The following is a 24,499-nucleotide window of genomic DNA, read 5'->3' as shown; positions in this document are numbered from 1 at the left end:
ATCATTATAGTGGGTCTTTTTTACAATTTTGGGCTGGGTTGCCTCCTACGATACTAGGCCTAAATGTTCTAAGTAAAGGAGTTGGGACCAATCCAACTGCAACTCACTTTGGTTCGACTTGTGCACAAACTATGCCCCGTTTGTCAGACTTTGATCACAGGTCCATGGCAAGCAGAGCTGCTGCGAGTAAGTTATGGTAGGCAATATAATAAAGACAATACAAGAAAATGGTAGACAAAATGAATAAAAGGGAGCAACAAGAGGCAACCTATAGGCTGAAAGTAGAGAAATAAATGAGGAATAATAATAATGAGGTTATTAAATTAAAGAGGGTAAAATTAGTCTGCCATGCCAAGTAATGCTTAGGAAGCTGAAACCAAGAAGGTAAACCACTTCCTCAATGCGACTAATCTCTTAAGGGAAAGAAATTAATTGCTTTGAGAGAATGGGCTTGAATGATTTATGTTTAATGGGAGATCCTCTGTCTTTTTTGATAGAGAGCAGGGCTTTAGAGGGAGAGAGGAGATCAATCTATTGGTGCATGCCTGCCATTCTATACTCTCTATTCTCTATCCTTCCTAGTTTTTTCCTCTCTTTTTTCTTCCTTTTCTTTCTCCGTGTTTTCTTATTTTATTGTGATGCTCTCCTGGAGATTGTTATTACAATGTTTTGTGATTGTGATCCTGACCCTCCTCCCTTTATTGTGCACGGTAAAGCCCCTTTTTATCGTGCTTGTTGTAATCGGATTTTACTATTTTAGCCTTTAACAACTTTTGTCTAGTCTAGGTATCCTTGCCGACCACTTATTGGATTGCCAGCTACCACCACTTACCTGTGCTGGCCATGACACCAGACAAAGAATGCTATTTTGTTTGTTTACCTGCCGTGCTACAGTGTTAGTGCTCTCTCTCTCTTCCTATCCTTCATGGCATACACTAGTGGTCCCAGCTCATCCTTGCTTCCTTTAAATGGTATGTCATCCCAGCAGGACATATCCCCCAAAAGAGCCCAAACAAGAACCCCAGAATAGGTTTTCTCCTCTCCCCACTGCCAGACCATGCTCTCTTACCTTTGACCCATGACCTTACCACCTCCTGTATTGACTGGGTACTGGCTGGTGATGTTTGGGCCTTACGCGTGCTTCACTTCCATGTATATCCGAAATCTGCCTACTGTTTATGCGTCCACCCTGGTCTGAAGACTTGTCTGCACATCCTGCCACCCATCCTTGACTTCTTATGGCGTGAACCATTTTCTGACTTCTCATTCTTTAAAGCCCGCTCCTTTCGGGGCTGGGCTTTTACTTGGCTGTGGGCTTTTCCTCCTTCGGCCCACTCTCTTGCTCTTTTCTACAGTCTTTGTGTGTCCTGCTATACTACTCTGCCATTCCTGTGGAAGCGTTATTTGACCCAAGCCTGCTGGGCCTCTTTGGGCTTGTTGCTTATTCTTCCCTCAATGACTTAGTATAGTCGTTTGAGCCTTTTTGGTTATGTTAGGCATCCTTGGCTCATTTACTTTTCTTGGGCCCTTTTGGCCCTTTTCCTAGCTCTGCATTCCTATGGGCTTTACTAACTCATTTGAGCTTCCTTGGACCAATTACCTTATCCTTCATCCTTGAGCTTCATGGACTTTCCATCAACCCTTTACTTTCTTTACTTTCATTACTTCAAGCTTGCTATGGCTCATTATCACTTTTCTACATCACATATTGCCCATAAGTTTACTTCTTCTCTCTTTTCGGGCTCCATTAGGTCCGTCTACTTCTTCAAGGCCCATTTATTTATTTCATGGGCCTGCAATCTATTATTCTTGTCATTTGGGTTTAATGGTTTTTTCCTATCCATTTACTAACTCTTTTCTGCCCATGTTGTTGGGCTTTTTCTTTCTATTGGACTTCTAAAAATGATTATTAACAATCATCAAACCAAAACACCAATCAGTTTTTTGTGTAAGTAGGACTTAAATTCCAAATTTCATATTCAATGACAAGAAACTAACTAGTTGAGTTAATTAAAATCAACAAATAAAAATTAAATACAGATTAAGAATGACTAAATCCCCTCTCATAAAAATGGGTGACAATATCTAATTAATTAGATCTTGATTAATGGGTGACAGTATCTAATTAATTAGATCTTGATTTACTATGGACCAGTGGTTAATATTAAAAAAACAAAAATAAAATAAAAAAGGGTAACGTAGTCATCGCGTCCGGGAACTTAGTGGGATCCAACTTAAGATTCTGCAGTGGTAATTTCCTCGTCGCCTTCCTGGACAAGTCTTTTGCCCGTGTTGACTACGATAACAAAAGATTCTCTTTTTTTTTTTTTTTTTTGGTAAATCATAATAACAAAAGATTCACAACTATCAAAAAGGATTCGATGAAAGACTTATTTCCAACCGACCAATTTAGCATAATGCATTGGTAATTTCCTCCTCTCTTCCTGAGAAATCACAATACCAACAAGGATTGGAGAAGGAAAATAAAATATTCTTTCCAAATGACTTACAAATAGTTGTTCGTGTGAGCACATGATTGTCGACAAAATTAACGGAGGAAAAGAGTCCTTTCATTTCTTTTTATTTTTTAATTTTTACTAATGCTTTATAGTTTATACTAAGTTGGGTGTGAGTCATGACTGTCGACAAAATTAACAGATGAAAAGAGTCTTTTCTTTTCTTTTCTTTTTTTTATTTGCTTAATAGAGGAAAATAATCTTTTTCAATTGACTAAAAAGTGGTTGCCAATTTGACTAAGAGCATGGAGCTAAAAAAAGTGATGAACAACAAGAATTTTCTGCAATGATTTGGATTTCGATACAAGAAAAGGAAGAGAAATAGGAGAGAGAGTTTGCATCGTTTTAATTTCAAACATGTGGAGTCTGTTTTATAATAATTATTTTTTATCATCAGATTAAGATATTAATTAGTTTTTGATATAAACGAAGCTTAAATTCCAAATTTCTTATTTGATGACTAAGAGCATTAACATTAAGGAAGCTAAAATTTTTTACTTTTAGCATCTCAAAAACTTGTTTATCTATTTAACACACCACTTTATAATACACTCAATATTAATAGTTCTATTTTTTTACCACTTTAATTAAAATAATATAAATAACTCATTAAAATAATTTAAAAAATCCACTGCAAATCTGGAAAGGTGAAGGCGATTTGGGGAAGAAGGAAAAAATCTGAAAGGCAGAGAGAGTAGAAAAAAATGTGCGAAGGAGATTAAACGTGACTATATTTAATTGGAGCATGAATAAAATGTTAGTTTTTATAAATAGTTTTGAGCTCAGTGATCTTAGTGATCTTCCATGTATAGCAGATCACTGTAGCTCAGTTGGTAAAAAATTTAGAAATGGCTACAACAATGTAACTTCTTTTTTTGTGATGTTGGTTGTTAAAATTAGCAATCTTGTATTTTTGCACCATCAATACTTATGCTCCAAGATATTATTACCGGTCACAAGAATTGGACAAGGGAACAAGTCTTTCCACGAATGACTTACAAAGAAGTAGCCTATATCAAGAATAAAGTTAGGTAACAATATTTTTACAACAAATTTTGAGTGACAAATTGTTAGTGCTAAATAAAAAGATAATGTTCGTGGTGGACTCAAATGAGATCTACTAACAAATTATGACCTAATTTGTTATGAAAATGTTATGGATAATAGCACCACTCCAATATCAATTGCATCTAGTACATTATAATTGGCATGGCTTAGCTAATTCATCTTTTATAATACATTAAGATTGTTGACTAGCTAGGTTGTAACTCGTGCTTATGCACAATATAACAATAATGATGATAAGGTGATCTTACCAAAGTGGGTGAAGTTGTCATCTTGGCTATTGAACAGTGTATTAAGAATAGGTCACTTAACACCAAAACTAAGAAAATTAAATTGGAATTATCGAACAAAATTAGAACACAGTTGGAAACTAATTTGAATAAGATTTAAATTTTACCCGCCCTTCAAATTTAATTCAACTTTAACATAATATCATGATATGTATGATTAAAAAAAAAAAAAAAAAAAAAAAAAAAAAAAAAAAAAAAAAAAAAAACTCTCTTTTTGACTTCTTGCATAATATTAAGTAGACTTGGGCATTGGAATTGTCCGCCATTCCACTGATTCACAAACTTTTCTTCCCTTCAACAATTACGTCCACACTTCCAGCACAGAGGAATTGCCTTCTAAGTATTAACTATATTTGGAGGTTTATCTTTGAGGGCAGCTTCTTAATCCATTTGACCTTAATCATTCTTCAGGTAGATGTAACATACTAACATGTATGCATGCATCCACTTCTTTTATTTTCTCCTATCATTTTTCTTCTTTCATATTTTGTATGATGAAAACATCTACCTGTTTTGTGGCGCTATATGATTTCCATGTTTAATTTGAGCATTCATGCTTTAAGCATTTGAGAAAATGGTTATTTTTTTAGAGAAAAAGTGATTTTTTTTTTTTTTAAAGAAAATTTTAAGAATATATATATATGAGTGTATTTTTTTTCATTTCATAATAAACAACACTTATATAATTATTTGATTACAAATGAAAAAGAAAAACTACACCAATGTTAATATCATTTCCTTCATATTAGCGCACTAGCATCTAGGGATGCAAAAAAAAAAGAAAAAAAAAAGCCTATTTTGTATCCTCAAACACTATTTTATCTATTTTACCAGCCCATTTTACAGCTCAACCTACATCCCATATTTTATTTTTATATACAATCCAATAAAATAATATAAATTACCTAATAAAATTAATAAAAGTATTCTTCTTTCTATCTTTCCTCCCACTACCTTTTTCTCTTCACACACAACCACAATATTAAATTTTTTTTTCTTTACAACCTATGAATAGTAAGGTCACATATAAGCAACTTTACTATTCATAGGCTACAAATTTTTTTTAAGTATACAAACTCAGATGAAGTGGGTTTTGGTTGTCTTAGGTTGTAAAATAGCAACTGGGGGTGTTCAACCCCCCCCCCCCCCCCCCCCCCCCCAATGATAGTGCTTACATGTCAGGTTCAACTTTTATTATTATTATTTTTTTAAAGGGTAATGTTGTAGTTGTTTTAAAACTTATTGTACCACCTATTAATCAATAGATGTAATAGAATTTTAGCTTATAATGTTTGTTTCATGGTAGCTAGCTTATTTAAATATAATGAATACTTTCATATGAGTTATAATTATTGATCACATTCTGATGTGGTCAATTACAAACAATGGGGGAAAAAAGTGACAAATTCGTGTAAAAATAATTGTCTACCACTCATTGTAGAAATATTCAGCAAATTGTGACAAACATTAATATGGTTAGGGTTGTTCACGGGACAAGTAGGTTGGGTTTGTACCTAACTTGCAACAGACCTGTACAAGATCAGGTGGGTGGTTTTCCAACCCGCAACCGACCCGTAATAATAATGGGTTTGTTGGTTCGGGTTTCTGTGAGGTAGTTGTCAGTTTTAGGTGAAACTAGAACCCCCTAGAATTTTGCTAAAACGCAGGGAGATCTTGCCAAATCCATCCAAGATCCAGTAAGATCTTGTTAGATCCAGCAAAATTTTTGCCAAATCGTGTGGAGAAATCACTGGTTTGGCCAGATTCGGTGTATATCGTGCCAAAAATCGATAGGTTTAGCTAAAAATGTGGCCAAAATTTTGGAAAAAATGGCCGGAGTTGATGGTCTTAGAGCGAGTCAGGTTTCACGGGTTTTAAAGGAGAAGATCTAAAACCGACCCACCAGCATCAGGTTTTTAACATTGGGACCCATATCCAATTGCCAAAAAAGTCAGATTTGATGGTTTCAGGTCAAGTTCAAGCGGGTGGTGTGAGTGGGTGGGTTGAACAACCCTAATAATAGTAAAGGAAAAGTTGTTTTTTTTTTTTTATTTAGTTTAAATTGTATATTTTATTTAAACTCTTCTTGAATTTTGCTAAATCATAATGGATAGAGCACCCACAGTAGATGTGGGATATGTGCCAAATGCTAAATATTTGGCACATATCCCACACCAAACCCAATTTTAGCCCATTTAGCAGATGTGGGATATGGTTTTTTTTTTGCAACATTGAACAGTACCGTGACAAATTTGCTACGGTACGGAAGATGTGTGGTATATTATTTATTGTTTGTTTGTTGTGTTGATGAATAGTAAATATTATTTTAATGTGTAGTAAATATTATTTTAATATATAGAATTGAATTATAAAACATCTGATAAATAAGATGTTGTAAAATAATGTGATAAAATAATAAAGTAAGCATTTGATGTGGTAAAATGACATAATTTTTGGAACATCTACTACAGATGCTCTATATACAAATAAAATCATTAAAAAAAACTATTTATTAATAGCTATCATAATTATTAAATTTTTATTTTGACAAAAAATTAATAAAAATTCATATTTTTATTAAGTTTCTCGTACATTATATGGATTTCTTATTAATTTATACTTTTCTTTATTAAAAAAAAAAAGTGTATATATGTGATAATGACATCTTCCATCAATCTCAGGTACACAAAGGCTAACTGATAAGTGGCAATGACAACAGATGATGTCAATTCAGAGACTGGTAAATGTTTTATTTTCCAATAGTTTAATAGTGTAGGCATTCAATGAGCTCTTCAAGAAATGGATATGTCTGGCAAAGATATCAACAAAGTCAACCATTATTAATTTTATTAAGACTGCATTCTCAAATTAAAACAAATTTTCCAGTCAATTTTATTTTAGAATCAATTTTCCATTTAAATTATATATACCTTCAATCGTTTTAGAATCAATTTTCATTTTAGTATACTCTACTAGTTATATAGATCGTCACACATCATTTCTTTTCCAACATTATAAAGTAACTCAAATATAAAATGAAAAATAAAAAATTAAGATATATGACATAGTAGAATTAGTGGAACATAAAATAAAATATGAAGAGTGATAGATGTATTTTATTAAATTAAATATTTGCACTATGATTTTTAGTGATTACACGAAGAATTTTCTCACACATAATTCATGAAGCAGCCCGTATTGAGCGCACTAAGCTTTACCTGGCTGCACTAAAAGGTGACTGGAAATCTGTTGAGAACATGAAAGAAATTCAAAGAAAAATTACCAAAGCAGAGGAAACCACACTTCATGTTGCTGCTGTAGCAAACAAGGAAGACTTTGTAAGGAATTTAGTGAGTAATGGGATGAGTAGCGACGACCTAAAAGTTGAAAACATTGCTGGAAACACTGCCTTGTCCTACGCTGCTGCAACTGGAAATGTGAATGTTGCCAAGGTGATGCTGGAGAAAAATAAAGACCTGGCAAACCTAGGTAGAGGGGTGAAACCAATATTTATGGCTGCTTCGTTTAGGACACTAATGAGATGGTTTCAAATGAACAAGGTGCAGTTTCTTATATTCTTGTAAAAAAAATGAAACTAATGAGTTGATTGAAAGTTAATTAAAAAAAATCATAGCTTAAACATGCATGGTGTGAAAAATTAACACAATCTAACCCATTCCTTTAATTCTAAAATGAGGAAAATTTACACAATTTCACTCATCATTGAAGGCCAATGTTAATTAATTAATTTATTTATAATTATATAATTATAATGGGAAAGATAAAATTTGAACCTTGGATGTCATGGATATACAAAAAACCTGAATAAGTGATAAATTTAGGTTTTTGAATAAGTAAATAATTATATAGAAAAAATTTGAGCTTTAAAAACTTATATAACAAAATTAGAGGAAGTAAATAAAAAAAAATCAAATGCTTCAATTCTATATTATAGATGAGATTTTTCATAATAGATTACTATCCGATTAAGACCAATCGAGTTTCCTAAACAAAAGTTCCTTACCCTGACCTGAGTATGGGAAAACAAGTGCATGAGGCCCTACAGGGGGAAAAATTATCAAAAGGAAATGTTGATTGTCTTTATAATATGATTATGTCATGCTTTTGGTCTAGTATACCTTTCATGATAGAAATATTCCAAGTGTTCCTTCTTAAGATTTTCTTTTTTTGCTTTGAATATATATATATATATATATATTGGAATAAATAATGCAGGAATAGCCTTGGAAATGCTCAAGGCCAACCCTAATTTTGCTACCGCTAAAGACGAACTTCAAGAGACTACATTGCATGTGTTAGCTCGCAATCCTTCAGCATTTGTTAGTGGAAGTCGGCCAGGGTTGTTAAGGAGACACCTCAATATTCCATGTGAGTTATTCCGACTTCAAAATTCTTAAATCTTGCATAGAATATATTCCTCAATAATGTTGTATATACAGAAAATTCATTTCATGATAAAATTTTTATTTTTTATATTTAATAATGTCTATACTCTATATATATATGATATCACATTATTTTAAAAAAAAATTAACTAACTTGACTGTAAATACACTTTTACATTTGTAATAAAAAATGTCAACCATAAAATAAATATATTTAATCCACAAATGATGGAGAATTCACAATACAATATTTGGAGATCAACCAAAGCTAAAATTCAATTCCTCTAACCAACCAAAAAATTCACAGAGCATGAGCAACACCGAGATTAATTCCAACAAAAAGCCAATGCACGCACTGTGAGGACCGTTCTAATAGTGAAGCAAGACTCTTTTCAGCTTCGACATCAACAACATTCATTTTTCATCAAAAACTTAATAAAAATTGTAAAGCCTCTCCGTTTCTATATATTCTTTCTGCTAGAGTTAGTTTAGATTCAATTTCTTTCTTTACAAATGACAACTTTCTAATTCAAAACATGTGATATGAAATCTAGTGAAGCAAGACTCTTTTCAGCTTCGACATCAACAACATTCATTTTTCATCAAAAACTTAATAAAAATTGTAAAGCCTCTCCGTTTCTATATATTCTTTCTGCTAGAGTTAGTTTAGATTCAATTTCTTTCTTTACAAATGACAACTTTCTAATTCAAAACATGTGATATGAAATCCCCCCCCCCCCCCCCCCCCCCTCTTCCTTCTGTGAGAAATTTTTTAGTCAATGAATTTTATTTTATTTTTTGGAGTTATTTCATGGTTTCAACTATCAAGAACAATTATTATGGACTTTTTGATTTATTTATTTGGAAAATTCCCACTAAAAAAATTTACATTACTACATGTAAGGACACAATTCTCTGGCGGCCCAATAAGGATGTTGGGCTCGCGTACGAAAGATCCCTCACAATATGATTTGTAGAGAGTGGGCTTGAAAAGCTAGCCGTTGGTCAAGTGGCGTTGTCCGGTCATGGCTTTAGAGGAATATACGTAGAAAAAGGGGATTGGGTATGAACATTTAAGCCCTGAGGCGTCGTACCCCGTGGGATGGAGCTCCTCGGAGTTGATCCGAGGACCATTGAGGTCTTACCCCGGTTATCCAACGACGGACTTTCTTCAGTGAAGTCCGGTGTTGTTGAGATGTTCTCCCCCCTGTCATCTTTCTTTTTTGTGGTGGGATGGGATCCATCCAGCTGTGACTCTTTCTGATCTGGTGGACTCTGGCAGGGCCTCTACTGATGGGACTTGCCTGGGCTAGATCTTCAACCAGGATCACTCGCGGCAGATTATGTGCCGAGGACGTGGCGAGAGTGGCCAGCGAGTCCGCATGGGTGTTACCACTCCTGGAAATGTGTGTCAGATTGAAGGACTCAAAATTCGTCTGCAGCCGCTTAACTTGTCCCAGATACTCTCGCATCCTAGTATCTCGGGCTTCCAGCTCACCCATCACCTGTCCGACTACCAGTCTGGAGTCCGAGAACGCTTCTATCATTTTTCCGCCCATCTTTTGAACCATCGTCATCCCTTGAAGTAAGGCTTCGTATTCGGCTTCATTGTTCGTAGCCGAGAATCCGAGCCTTAATGATTTTTCAATGGCAGCACCGTCCGGGGATATTAAAACTATCCCAACTCCTGACCCTCTCTGGTTGGCTGCGCCGTCTACGTAGACCTTCCAATGCGTGTTCCTCCCTGTTGAAATCGCACCAACCGACTTCCCATCCATGTCCCTCTTCTCGGTTATTGTTTCTATGGAGGGCTCAGCAAACTCCGCTACCAAGTCTGCGAGGACCTGCCCTTTGATGGAGGATCTGGGCATATATTTTATATCAAAGGCTCCCAAGAGCACACTCCACATGGCGATCCTTCCTGTATAGTCAGCGCTTCGAAGCACTGCTCGGAAGGGAAGCTGAGTCAGAACGATGACCGTGTGCGCCTGAAAGTAATGAGGAAGTTTTCGGGTTGCATGCACTATTGCCAGAATTGCCTTTTCTAAAGGTAGGTATCGCACCTCGGCCTCATGTAGTGATTTGCTCACATAGTACACCGGTCCCTGCACCCCATTATCATCCCGTATCAGTACCAGGCTTACAGCGTGGGGAGCTACGGCGATGTAGGCAAACAGCACCTCATCCGCCTCAGGGCTGGACATGATGGGTGGTCGGGACAGGTAGTCTTTAAGTTGCTGGAAAGCCTGAACGCAATCCTCCGACCATGCAAACTCTTTCCACTTGTTTATCAGGAGGTAGAAAGGCCGACATCGATCCGCCGATCTCGATATGAACCGGTTCAATGCCGCAATCATACCAGTGAGCTTCTGTACTTCCTTCGGGTTCCGAGGAGCCTGTAGGCTGTTAATGGCTTTGATTTGATCGGGACTTACTTCTATTCCCCTGTGGGTGACCATATACCCTAGGAATTTCCCAGACCCGACCCCGAATGAACATTTGGAGGCATTCAGCCGCAACCGGTGCTCCCTTAATATGGTGAAGATTGTTCCGAGGTCCTTCACGTGTTCGGACGCCCTTCTACTCTTGACGACCATGTCATCTATATAAACCTCAATGATCTTGCCCAGTTGTGGTTCAAACATCCGAGTCATCATTCTTTGGTAGGTTGAGCCTGCGTTCTTTAGCCCAAATGGCATCACCTTGTAATGATAGTTTCCGATGGGCGTCATGAAAGCCGTTTTCTCTTGGTCCTCTAGCGCAAGTGGTATCTGATGATAGCCTTGGAAGGCGTCCAGGAAGCTCATTCGAGGGTGCCCCACGGTTGCATCCACCAATCGATCAATTCGTGGTAGGGGGAATGGGTCCTTTAGGCATTCCTTGTTCAGGTCCGTGAAGTCTACGCAAACCCTCCATTTCCCTGTCTTCTTCTTTACCACCACCGTGTTTGCCAGCCACTTTGGGTAAAAGACCTCTTTGATAGCCGCCGCTCTTTTTAGCTTTGCCACTTCGTCTTTTACGGCACTAGCATGCTCCTTTGAAGGGCGTCGGGGTGGCTGCTTCTTCGGAGTGGAAGAGGGGTTGACGTTCAGGTGGTGACAAATAAGGCTGGGATCGACGCCCGGGGCGTCGTAAGCTTCCCATGCGAACACGTCGACATTTTCTCTAAGAAATCCGACCAGTTCCTCCTTTTCTTGAGAGGGCAATTCCGAGCCGACCAGAAAGAACTTCTCCGGGTCGTCGTTGACAACGATTTTATCTAAACTTTCACACCTTATCTCCTCGGCCAGTCCGTTGTCCTGCTCTGCCGAGGCGGCTGATTGCTATAAACTTTCAGGGGCCGAGGACTCGGCATGGGGCTGATGTAAGACGGCGGCCACCATACACTGCCTGGACACGGCCTGATCTCCTCGGATCTCTTCCACTTGTCATTTGGATGGGTATTTCACCTTCTGATGAAGTGTGGAGGTTACGGCTTCCAGGGCGTGGATCCATGGCCTGGCGACTATCGCGGTGTAGGGTGAGTAAACGTCGACGACGATAAAATTCACTTCCACCACCTCCGTCCCAGTCTGTATGGGTAGTCAGATTTGTCCTTTTGGCATAACCATTCTTCCCTCGAAGCTAAGAAGAGGGGAGTCATAAACTGCCAAATCTTCTGGCTTCAGGTTCAGCCCCTTGTATAGATCAGGGTACATTATCTCTACTGCACTTCCCGAATCCACCAACACCCTTTTCACGTCAAAGCCCCCAATCCTCAGAGTGACCACCAAGGCATCATCGTGAGGTTGAATAGTTCCTCTCTTATCCTCATCCGAGAAACCCAGTATCAAAGAGCTCCCCTTTTTTGACCTTTTGTGTTCCCTCTGCCTGCTCCCGGAGGGGAGCCGATCAACAGCTAACACCCTGGGGGATGGGTGGTCCCGTTCTTCCTGGTGCGGCGAAGATGACATGTATCGTCCCGGTGGGTGGTCTTAAGGTCAAGTCCTTTCGAGGTTCTTGTGTTGCTTGGCCAGTGTGGCCACTCGATGGGTGCAGCAGGTGACGTAACTTTCCTTCTCGGACCAACTGATCCAGATGATTCCACAGATTCCTGCAGTCCTCGGTAGTATGCCCATGGTCTTGATGATAGTGGCAGTACAGGTTCTGGTTACGTTTGGAAGGTTCCCCAGCCATCTTTCCCGGCCACCGGAAATAGGGTTCATCTCTTACTTTCTCCAGTACCTGTTGTACGGGCTCTCTGAATATGGCATTCACTGTTTGCGGGTTGCTCTACCCAGCCTGTCGCGAAAAATCTCTCCTCGGCTGACCATGATTGTGCCGTTCCGACCTGAAATCATTTGCTTTGGGGTGGATAACCTTCTCCTTCCCCCTCCCTTGCAGCTGATCTTCCTCCACTCTTTTGTACTTGTCTATCCTATCCCTCAACTGATCAACGTTGGCAACCGGTTTGCCAGTGAGGGATTTCCTTAAGTCATGGTCGGTGGGGAGGCCGCTTTTGAACGTGCTGATAGCGACAGCATCGTGATTGTCATCCAGGTCATTATATACTTCCCAGTATCTATCGGAGTATGCTTTCAGAGTCTCTCCCTCGTGCATAGACAAGGACAATAGCGAACCGAGGGGCCTGGGGACTCTGGTGTTGGTGATAAAGCGAGAGCAGAAATCCCGAGTGAGCTGCTTGTAAGAGTTTATGGAATTTGTCTTTAGGCCGTTGAACCATCTCATCGCCATTGATCCCAAGCTGGACGGGAAGATTTTACACATAAGGGCCTCATTTTGCGAGTAGATCGCCATCTTTTGGTTAAATTGACTCACATGCTCTACCGGGTCTGATCGACCGCTATAGATGGTGAACGTCGGTTGGTTGAACCGTCGAGGCAGCTCAGCCCCTTCAATTCTATACGTGAAGGGGGACCTTGAAACCTGATCCAACGCCTTCTTCATGGCGTCGTTTCCCGAACCCTTACTAGATGGGCTCTCATACTTCCGCACAGGGCGTAGTTCCTTTTCGTAGGTAAAGGTTTCACTTGGGGGGGTCCTTGACCTCCGTCGGTAACTCACATCCTTCGCATTAGAGGACTTGTCTGAATCTGAAGGAGATCGCCTTCGCTGTGCTCGTCGTAGCTTCCTCTTCAGATCATCTATCTCTCGCTGCATGGCCTAGTGACTATTTCGCTTCTGGGACACGTGACTACCTATCTGAGTGTGACTCTGGCTTGTCCGGATAGTACGCACACTTCCCTCACGATTTCCCCTGTGGCCTGGGTTGACGGGGTTATTTTGCCTCTGGGACTCGGCGGGTTGTGTCTGTTGGGAGTTAGCCTGGTGAGGATTCTCCTGGTGCGGACCTAGTTCTGCCATGCTTGACCGTTGTGCTAGCTGATGCTCTAGTTCTTCCCACAGACGGCGCCAATTGTAGTTGCACGATTTTCCTGGCCCAAAAGTAAAGACTCAGAAAAAAAAAGTAGAGTCCGAGGAGGAAATTGAAACAGCAAGATGACGAAATGTACTGGTACCTTCACAAAACGTTCAAATGAGGCGCCTGGGAATCCCTCGTGGACGAAACGCTTCACAAAAACGGCTACGATGGCGTAACGGTCGCAAGTGTTCGTGTATCTCTGGGGTTTCGATGGAGTTCTCTGGAAGCCTCTAAGGTTTGTGAAATGCAGATAAAGAAGAAACTGAACCCCTATGACGTCTTATATAGCCAAGAAGAGAGAGAAAAGATCGCTCCTGCCTAAAGATACGGAAAAAACGATAGCCGTTCGATCTACGCCACACCGTTAGATGAGGGAACATAACGCCTCCAGAAGTTAATGTCCGCGCCTCGTAAATTGCAGCGCGTCAGAAGTAACGGTCCGCACGCGCGCCATGCGCTCTCCTTATTTCCACCCTCTCCCAAATATCAAAACCCCGTCTTTTCCTCCTCGGAGGGAGATAGAAACCGGAGTTTTGAGGGGCTAATGTGGGGCCCGGCCCAATATGATGGGCCATTCCAAATTCAGGCCCGTCCGAGGAGCGTCCTGTCTGAAGAGAAACCACATATGAAGCATTACTCAAATCCCAATAAACGCCAAGGAAACCTGTCCGAGGAGTAACTCTTCCTCGGACCTCACGAAGCCCATACGAGGAGCTCTCCCCAGCCACTTCAGTTCATCCTCCCAACATATAAAATGAATAAAATCCAAAATATCCCATGGAGAGCTACCACCACATTAATTGCGCCCCAACCACCCTCTTGGCCGCATTAATGAGAAAATGACCCCTGAACAGTACCGCCTTGGCCTCTGCAACTCACATGGGGAGAGATGAAGGCGTCTGATGGGACAGCCACTCAAGTAGGTGCTTAGATAGTCAACAAGTGTAGGGTTGAGATGAGAGAAGGGAACTATATAATGTAGTGGAGTCCCTTAGAGAAGGGGACGAAAATTTCTGTATAAGGAACTAAAGAAATAAACTTATACGCGAGAGATCCATTTTCATGTCTTTATTTTCTGCAACCATATTGCCCATGCATCAGACTGAATAGACACGCTGAGGCCAAGTTCTTTGACCTATCCTCTACAAATATTTATTGTGGGTTGCGCTTTGGGCCAGGACCTGATTAATCGAATTTGGGCCAGGAAAATCGTGCAACTACACTACATATTTTGAAAATTTAATCATTAAATTAAATTTTATTTATGTTCTTAACAAGCATATCAAATTTCATGTCAATCTCTATTATTTATTATTTGATTTATAAACTTAATTTTATGCAGAATTTTAGACTACAAAAACTTAAATTTCAAACATTTTATTAATGAAATAGTTATTAATCATTGATCTTTTAGAAATTTTGTAAGTATAGAAGATTAAGAAGAAAATATAATTTAATGGTGAATTAGTCAAAAATTACATCTAATAAAAAGATATTGAGTGGAGTTATAGTCAAAACTTTCTCCTATTCATAATTACCTTTGTAATAAAAATGCAACCAAATAATTTATATGTAATTTTTGATATATTGTGTTAACTTAACGATTGTTCCAAAAAATTAACTTTTTAAAAATTGTGAATTTAATTATTTAATCTAACCGTTTCAAAGGAAAACGTATTCATTTATATTGAATCTATTGTTGCCCTAACAATAATATACAATACACGAAACACAGTAGCATGTTCACTCTTTATAGCCTAAATCTATTCAATTCTTTTATTAAATTATAATTCACTTTGGTATGGCTACTTCAACTCCAGGGTTGAAGTTAAAAGAAGAAAAGTCGAAGCAATCTCAAGCTCATGAACTACTTAAACAATGTCTTCAAGCTTACAAAGATGACACTGAGAATTTAAACGAAATCTCAGAGCTTTCATTAGTTCTATTTATTGCGGCAGAAGTAGGCAACGTGGAGTTCTTGGTTGAGCGTATTCATTTTGACTTAGATCTATTATGGAAAATAGATGATAAGAAGAGAAGCATATTTCATATTGCTGTTGAGAAGCGCCATGAAAGCATCTTCAATTTACTTGTGGTAGGCTCAATTAGAGATCTATTAGCAGATAGAATAAATGAAGATGGAAACAACATGTTGCATTTAGCTGCAGGATTGGCACCTGAAGAGAAGCTTAATGCCATATCAGGAGCAGCTCTTCAAATGCAGCGAGAATTACTATGGTTTCAGGAATTTATTCATATGATTTGAGTAGTAAGTTTTGAATTATTTTGTTAGAATATTGATTAAATAATGATTGCGTTCACCATTCATCAATTGTTTAAGCTTTTAGAATAATCGATCATTTATTACATTTTGTAGAAAATTCATTCATGTTTACACTTAGATTTAATGTCCACCTAAAGTTTCTGAATTTTAAGACTAATCAACTAGTCTCTCACGTGGTATTTCCTTATGATTTGCAATGGAAGGAGGTGGAAAAGGCTGTGAGACCTGGATTCAAAGAAATGAAAAATGGAAACGGGGAAACACCATATGTTTTATTTGCAAAGAGCCACAAGAAGTTAAGGAAGCAGGGAGAGAAGTGGATGATGAATATGGCTAAATCATCTATGGTGGTTGCAACACTAATTGGAACTATAGCCTTTTCTTACCAACCAGATTATAAATTAAACCACCAAAGTCCTAAATTAGGCCTGGCCTATTCGGTTTCAAGCGCAATTGCAGTATTTTGCTCTTCAACATCCCTAATTACATTCTTGAGCATCCTTACCTCACGTTATTCATATGAGGACTTCCTTGTGTCGTTACCGGTTAAGTTGATGATTGGAGTCACTACTCTTTTCATCTCAATTGCTGCCATGATGGTTGCATTTTCTGCATCCTTTTGCTTGAAGAATCATAATCACCAGGAATTGCCATTGATCTTTTTTGTCATTGGTTTATTTGCTTGTGTGCCAATCTTATACGTGTTGCTGAAGTACCGTCTTTTAGTTGACATAGTCCAATGTACCTGCTTTCGGCTTCAGCCACGACATCGTCTACCTTACTAGGAAGTTTCTGATGCACCACTGTGTAGCGAGTGTCTTACATTTCATAGGTCTCATGCACCTGTGAATCCAGCGGTTGTCTTACAACTTGAGTCTGTGAATCCAACACCCACTGCATAAGGCTGGTGTATAAAATAATTTTTGCTACTCTACTAGTAATGGCCATTCAATTGCTACTAGTCAATCTTTTCTGTTGCTTTCCTTTCTTCATGTGTAACATGAATGTGAATAAATTTGACCTATATTATTAATGTTGTATGTTATAAACACAAGTCTTATCTTTTGCATATTAATCTTTAGCATTTCTTTTTCAATAATAATTTTTGGCATCTTTTGAATTATTGTTATGCATTTATATACGATCTTATCTAGCATTCTCCAAATTATAGATACAAAGATACGTAATGATTCAACTGTCACGCTCATTGTTTTACACCCACTTTTCACGGTTTAAATGTGGAAATCATTATTTTTCTTTCTAAAATGTGTATTTCTATATATACAATTATAGATAGTATAAAGTTTAGTTACAAAATTAGTTGTAACTTAAAACTACAACATTACTCAATATCTTTTTATTGAAAGTAAATTTTGATAAATCGACCATTAGATTACATTTTCTTCTCCATGCTTGCAAAATTTCTTGAAAATTAAAGATCAATAATTATGTCATTAATAAATTTTATAAATTGCAAGTTTTTGTAGTTTAAAATTATGCAAAAGATATAATCTTATAGATCATATAGTAAATAATATCCGATTGACACAAAATTTAACATGTGTATTAAAAACGTAAAGAACATGCAATTTAATAGTTAAACTTTAGAAATATGTTGTAATTTTAATGATATCAAATAAAGTTGTAACCTTAAACTACACTCACAACCAATTTTGTAACTAAATTTTGTCCATATAGATATTGTGTAAAGTGTAAACAAGTGTATGTAAAATGTACATAAGAGAATATTTCTTGTCAAAGCCTTCAAATGTACATAAGAAAATATTTCACAAAAACCTTTGAAATACCCAATATATTCACAAGCTTCTCAAAGCCTTCAAACTCATTTCTTGTCAAGAAGATTTTGTATCAATTTTCCCAAATATCACAAGTATGTCAAGATAAAAGAATCTTTAAATTTTGCAAATAATGTAATAAATCCATAAAATCCATTACCAAAAATTAAATCAAAGATGCTTGTCCTTTCCATGCTAACAAATCATGCATTTTTCCATATGCAATAACAAATATGATGTACTTATCTTAAATAATTATATCCGTTAAATTTACAACACGATACTTTTTAGGAAAAATACAATTTCCATAAACAGTTTCCCAAAACGTATTTAACCCAAAAACAATGTTTTATGCAATATAGATATTTTTCAAAAATCTCATTAAAAGCTACTTACCTTGGGAGGCCAACCAATTTTACCTCAACTGAGCACCATGAAATCAACAAATCCATCACTAGGTCCATCATCAAAAATCTCAAAACCTAGAAACAAAATGATCAAGCCTATCAATAACAATGTCCATCAGAAAGTACCGTCAAACTTGTCTCCATAGATTGAAAATGTCCCCTAAAATCAAATTAGGGCCTAGAGCTTAACTTAACTATCCAAAGGCATCAATTCCCAAAGGATACCAAACAAGCATACAAATGGTCCAAAGGACCAAAACACAACCAAAGAATTTTAATACACTACCGCAAATAATATGTATTTATTACATAACATAACACATCACTTAAAAAAATGGGGTAACTAGACTCAAGAATTTATTTTGGGTAATAACTAATAAAACCAAGCCATTATAACAATTCTTATAAATTCCCAAGCGTTCACAACGAAACAACCATGTTTAAGTATTACACTAACTCATGTATTAATAATGTCAATACATATTACATCATGTAGGAATCAATTATAACATCATCAAATCACTTTCAAAGCTCTAAAACTCATTATATATCTCACAAACTCTCGCGTTGAATCAAATAAACAACTATAAAAAATTAAACCCAACCTCATCACTCAATGAGGTAAAATATCAAACACTTGATTTGCAAAAAACACAACCTCAAGGTACTTAAACTTTCATTGATAACACTTTCATTACCCATTTGTTTTAAAACAAGTTCATAGCATCCAAACCATCAATATTTCACATACCCACCTCTCCACAACTCCATGACCTCCAAAACCCATTACCCAAGACAAAATCTTGAGTGGGTGAACACTAGAGCAACATGAGTCAAGACCAAACCAAACTTTTCATTCTAAATAAGAATTTCTTACATAAACCCAATAAGCTTGCTCTAGCATAAACCCCATAGCTAGATTTTACTTAGTTTTGTTAGGAAAATAGGAATTTTACCTCAAATTCCTTGCTTGGCCGAATGGGTCCCTCTCTTCCCAAAATCTTTTCTTCACAAGCAGTGGTGATGGCTTGAAAAGAAACTCATGGCTGAAGTATTTTTAGTGGAAGACCATGGAGAGAGAGAAAGGGATTCAAGTGAAAGGGCAGCTAGAGAGGGAGCGAGACGCGAATGTGAAACAGTGAAAGTGAGGGCAGCTGACTTAAGGGGAAGAAGGCTATTTCCAAGTTTGTCCCTAAAATATACTGCAAGTAAAATTACCAATCTGCCCATCAAGCTTCTTCCAAATTACAGTTAACAACAGGGGCGTTACATTATGAGCCTTCTAAAACTTCTTCTCGATCTGATGAAATTGCTGGGCTAGCCTCATCTCATCTGAAATCTGGACTACACAAAACTTGAGCCTCCACTTCCCTCTGCCTCTGTTACTAGAATATTCCTAATTCACATGCAACTCCAAGATCATAAGCATGCATGGTGTTCTTTCTATCGGTTTGTTTCTGCATAGGGTCAAAACATTATCTAATCAGTGTGGCAGGAGATAGGCTCTAACATCAACATTCTAATATCTACGCATTCAAAGGTCTTAAATTGGTGTTCAGTGATTTAGTCAAAACCTTGTCTATTCGTCCCTAACTATTTCATTTCTTGAATTGCCATAGCTTTCTCCAAGGTCATGAGTTCCTTCACACTACTGAAGACTTTTTTTCTGCTATTTTGCAGCCTTCCTTGGGCACCCCTTGTCAAACTCTAAACTTGCTAGTTGCTAAGGCTTTCATTTATTTGATTGGAGGATAGAAAACTACAGGATAGAAGAGATTTAGTTTTTCTTTGCATGTTTGGTTGGACATTGAAAAGTGATGAGATGCTTCTTCTGTTTTTTTTTTTTTGTGTGTGTGTGTGTATGTTACCGCCAAATAAAAAATCAAATCCAGGAAAGCCTTATGAAGCTCGTTGTCGCTAGGTTTACTTATTGGAATACCTGTTAAGGTGCGACTTGCGACTTGAGTTAGTACTTGCTTTATCTATCATCCTCTTTAATGACCTAATATCTTCCATTATGGCTGCATTCTCCATATATGCTATGCTATGTGTCTGAATACGGTTTACCTCTTGATTTGATTTCAGGAGCATGGGTGAATCTGAGCTCATTCTATAGGTCTTGCTTGTGAGAAACTGATGCTGGACTGGAGCATAGACTTATGTTGCCATCCATTCCAAGGTTTATTCTCATTCTAGGGACGTGTATTCTACAGTGATGGTCTACTAAAGTGCTCTCTTTATTGCGGGAGCAAGGCCGGCCCAAGAAAATTTGGGCCAGGCTAGGCTAAAATTTTATTTAGGACTTTTTTTTTTTTTTTAATGTGCACATTTATTAAATAAAATTATATAATACTAATTAAGACTAATTTAATATAAATATAGAAATTGATGAATAATACTAACTAAACTAAGGTTAATTTTATATAAAAGATTGAATATCATAGTTGAACCATAAATTTAAACAAAAAGAAGTAAAAAATTATTAAAAAAAAAACTTACTTTAACTTGAATATATGGCTATGCATAGTTAAGTACAGTTATAATCTAAATTTTAATTTTATATATTCTTTTTAAGAGAAAGAGATAGATATTATTTGGTATGTGGTTTTGTAGAAGATTAGTTTACAAAAATTAAGGTCTCAAACTATTAGAGGAGATTAGTCATCATTGATGATCTATCACATTTGCAGCATCTTTTTTGAAATGTTTTAAGGTTTCGATTGGTTTAAATTTCTATTGATCTCCTATTTTGGAAGCCTTGTTAGAAATGAAAAAAAAAAATACTAAAAATGTTCACAATATAATATAATAATGACCGTAATTGATGAATTTCAACAATTTAATTTATTTGTATTTAAATTACTTTTTTTATGTGATTGGCGATATGTCAATTAAACATATAGTAAAATTTGTGACATATTTAACATCACTCTTAAAAAAAGTATCAATTATTTTAAAAAAAATTATATTTTTATAAAATTTTGGGCATTTTACGAAGGAAATGAGGTCTTTTTTTAATAGGAAATTTTTTATTTTGTTGTTGGGCCTTAGGATTAGGCCTTGGGCCAGACCTGTGCGGGAGTGCCATGAATAACAAAAGTTGAGAGAAGGTTAAGATTTTGAAACCTTAAAGTAGCAAAATTTATTATTTGTAGGTCATAGTAGTATAGCTAAAATTATATTAGCCATTGATCTCTCTCTCTCTTGAACTTAATTGATTGAATTTATACAGAAAATGAAGAATGGCCTTAGAATGTAGCAATATAGGTCAATTATTTCCAAGTAGCGTGGATCAAAGTTTGTATTACGTACAATGCAGTGATAGAGCCAGAAATGTTTTTTAAGAGGGGCCAAACTAAATACAATATATCAACTTTAACTCATCATAATTATACCATACATTCTTCATAGAATTAAAATTATTTATAAATAAAACTAAAAAATTCAAGTACAATTGAAAAAAAAAAAAAAAAAAAAAAAAAACTCAAACAAAAAAGAGCCTAATGGCACATGTTAAATATCTATATCTATACATCTATATAAGAAAGACCAATTGAAGTGCTTGTGTTTGACAAAACAACATAGGAAAGGCTTAAATGGCAGCTTCTCTTTATAAAGCTTAAATTACTTTGTTGCTCTGAGTGCATGTTTGAGCTATAAAAAATATAAGTAAAAAAATAGTCGGAGCCCTTTTTGGTGTTTTTCTCATAAATTCTCCAATTGAATCAATTTTTTGTGGTTTCTTTGATATCTCAAGTTTTTTTTTTTTCTTTTTCTTTTTCCTGTAAGAACTTGGAGGAAAGCGCAGATGATGGAGGGGAAAATCAAGAGCAATTCTTGCTTTGTATTGCAAGTGTAAATCATGACTGAAGATGGCTGTGAACTGAAGATTCAGATATATCAATGAGTGCATATGTATTGTTTATTTTTTATTTTATGTATTTTTGTTCTTTGTTCATGATTTCTCCGCATTATTTTATTTACATTAATTTTACAGTAAATAGCTCTTATATAGTTGTGAAAAGGTGAAAGAAAATATTTTAAGGCTTTGATCTCTAGATTAGTTCAGTACTCAGTAGTGGCTGGGATTATCCATGTTTTCCTAGCAAGGTATGAATTAGATCCTTGATATCAAGAAAAAGTGAGGGGCTGAAAAAAAAAATTTCTACTTAAGATTTTCCCATTATTTTGGAAAAAATAACACTTTTAAATTTTTCATTCCTCTCCCAAAAATTTCAGAAAGTTCCACCAACTCTAAATTTTCCTGATCTTGGAAATTTTGCCCTATTTCTGTTCAAGAAAAAGGAGCCCAATAATCTATTGGAACTCACTTCAAAATAGGTGGTACTTATTATTGTTAATCATCATAACGCATATTTCTATACCAACATGACATACACTGTTAGTGGAGAGTAAATTCCTTATTGTCTATTTTATGAATATACTATTTGTGATAATTACTGTAAGGACTTAAAAAATAAGACCCTTAGCCCAAAGAAAATGGATAATGGCCCAACAAGCCCAAATCAATACATTTGTTAGAAAGTGGATTTTATAAGTATAAGACCCAGTAAGTCAAATATGGGCCACAGTAGATTGGAATCATGTCAGAAAGATAAGAAAACACAATTTGAAAGGAATTATGCTCCTCGGTCAAGCCCGAGAAGGAAGTATTCTTATATTTGCTCAAGCTTTTCTTTTTTAAGTACAAGGAGTTCTCTCTTTTTCTCTCTAATTACATGTCCCATTTCTCACTGGAGCATTTTCCTTATATAGTCTTATTCTTTTCAATCTCAGCCTTCTACCTATTGATTATGTAGATGATCTCCTGAATGCTTGTCCCATCAGAACTCTCCTGGAAACATTATGTGTAGCTGTAAAGCTGAATATCACTGTTCAGGCATCATTTTCACATAAATCCGACCAGTTGATTAGGTGCAAAACATTTAATGTGGTGGTAGCAGCCTTCTTCTCAGATATTTCTTAGTTCACTGTTGACTCATTTCTTTGAAGCTTATCCTTAAAAGTATGGTTGCCTCTAGCATGGTATTCTTTAGGCGGCCAGGTTCCAACCTTCCACAACGCCCCCCAAGGAAGTTTGATTCCTCGAGAGACACTACTTGTTCGTTGTTATTTGTTCTTGTCCTCGGCCCATTAACCCACATACTCATCTTACTATTTGATCATCCTTGGGTTCCTTTGCATCCTTGGGTATGACCCATGGCCCAATACTCCTACTCGATTCTTTTATCCCCACAATTACAATATAGATGGTTAGTGTGTGTGTGTGTGTGTGTGTGAAAATTGTCTAATTTCATACTATTGGATTAAAGAAAATTTAGATTGAACAACTGTTGAATGAACATGTCCAGCTCTCAACCGATGAAAAACTCAATATCACAAACAGAGTAATAGTGAACACAAGTCAACAATCACGGCTGAGTAATAGTGATTACAAGTCAACAATCACGGCTGAACATAGAAACGAAAATATCTGAGAAACTGAGAGAAAGTGTGAGAAAGGGAGAGAAAGTCAGAGATAGAAGAAAGAGAGAAAAGTTGAATCTAGAAACTTGTATTGATAATTCTGAATTACATAAAGAATAATTACACAACTACAGTGGTTTATATACACCTAATACTTAGCTTAACCGCCCCACATTATGTGGATTACAGTTGCTGGAGGATTGGGGAAGTTGGTTAAAAAATGGTTAAGCTAATCACCAACCAAATCTTGCACCTAAACCAGCAGCTCAGCAATTCTTAAATCAGTCCAAACGCACCGTTTCATTTGACCACAAAACAAGCTTCAGTAAGTAAAACGTTGCGTTTAAATGCCACCTAGATTAATTGAAACGTTGCATTTTGCTTAGCTTTCTTCTTCATGTATACACTCCTTCTTTGTGGTCTTTTTCTTCACAGTCACAGACCTATGTTCAACATCCCCCCTCAAACTGATGGGGGAGGAATCAACCAGAAGTTTGGAACGAAGAAAACAAAACAAAGGAGTAGAAAGGGACTTGGTAAAAATATCCGCAAAATTGTCACGACCTGAAATGAACCCAATTTGTAATGGTTTACAATGAACTTTCTCACGGGTGAAGTGATAATCAACCTTAAGATGTTTGGTGCAAGAATGGAACACCGGATTAACAGACAAAGCAATTACTGAAATATTGTCGCACCAAATAACAGGAATGTGAGAAAGGTAAATACGAAGCTCCTTAAATAAAGTATGCAACCAAGCCAATTCAGCTGTTGTGGTAGCCAAGGCGTGATATTCAGCCTCTGTTGATGAACAGGAAACAGTACT

General features: G+C 36.7%; 1 long non-coding RNA gene across 1 annotated transcript; it reads right to left on the bottom strand.

The window, feature by feature from the left end:
- Nucleotides 1–16,223: 16,223 nt before the first annotated feature.
- On the bottom strand, nt 16,224–19,332 carry LOC115978193. Its single transcript, XR_004088661.1, has 3 exons — nt 19,143–19,332; nt 18,176–18,261; nt 16,224–16,859 (listed from the first exon to the last, which is right to left on the bottom strand). It is a non-coding gene; the product is annotated as an uncharacterized LOC115978193 (long non-coding RNA).
- Nucleotides 19,333–24,499: the final 5,167 nt, after the last annotated feature.

Source organism: Quercus lobata, chromosome 2, assembly GCF_001633185.2.
Source record: "Quercus lobata isolate SW786 chromosome 2, ValleyOak3.0 Primary Assembly, whole genome shotgun sequence".
NCBI lineage: Eukaryota > Viridiplantae > Streptophyta > Magnoliopsida > Fagales > Fagaceae > Quercus > Quercus lobata.
The sequence above is the reverse complement of the archived record's forward strand: the minus strand, read 5'-3'. Positions and strand labels throughout refer to the sequence as shown.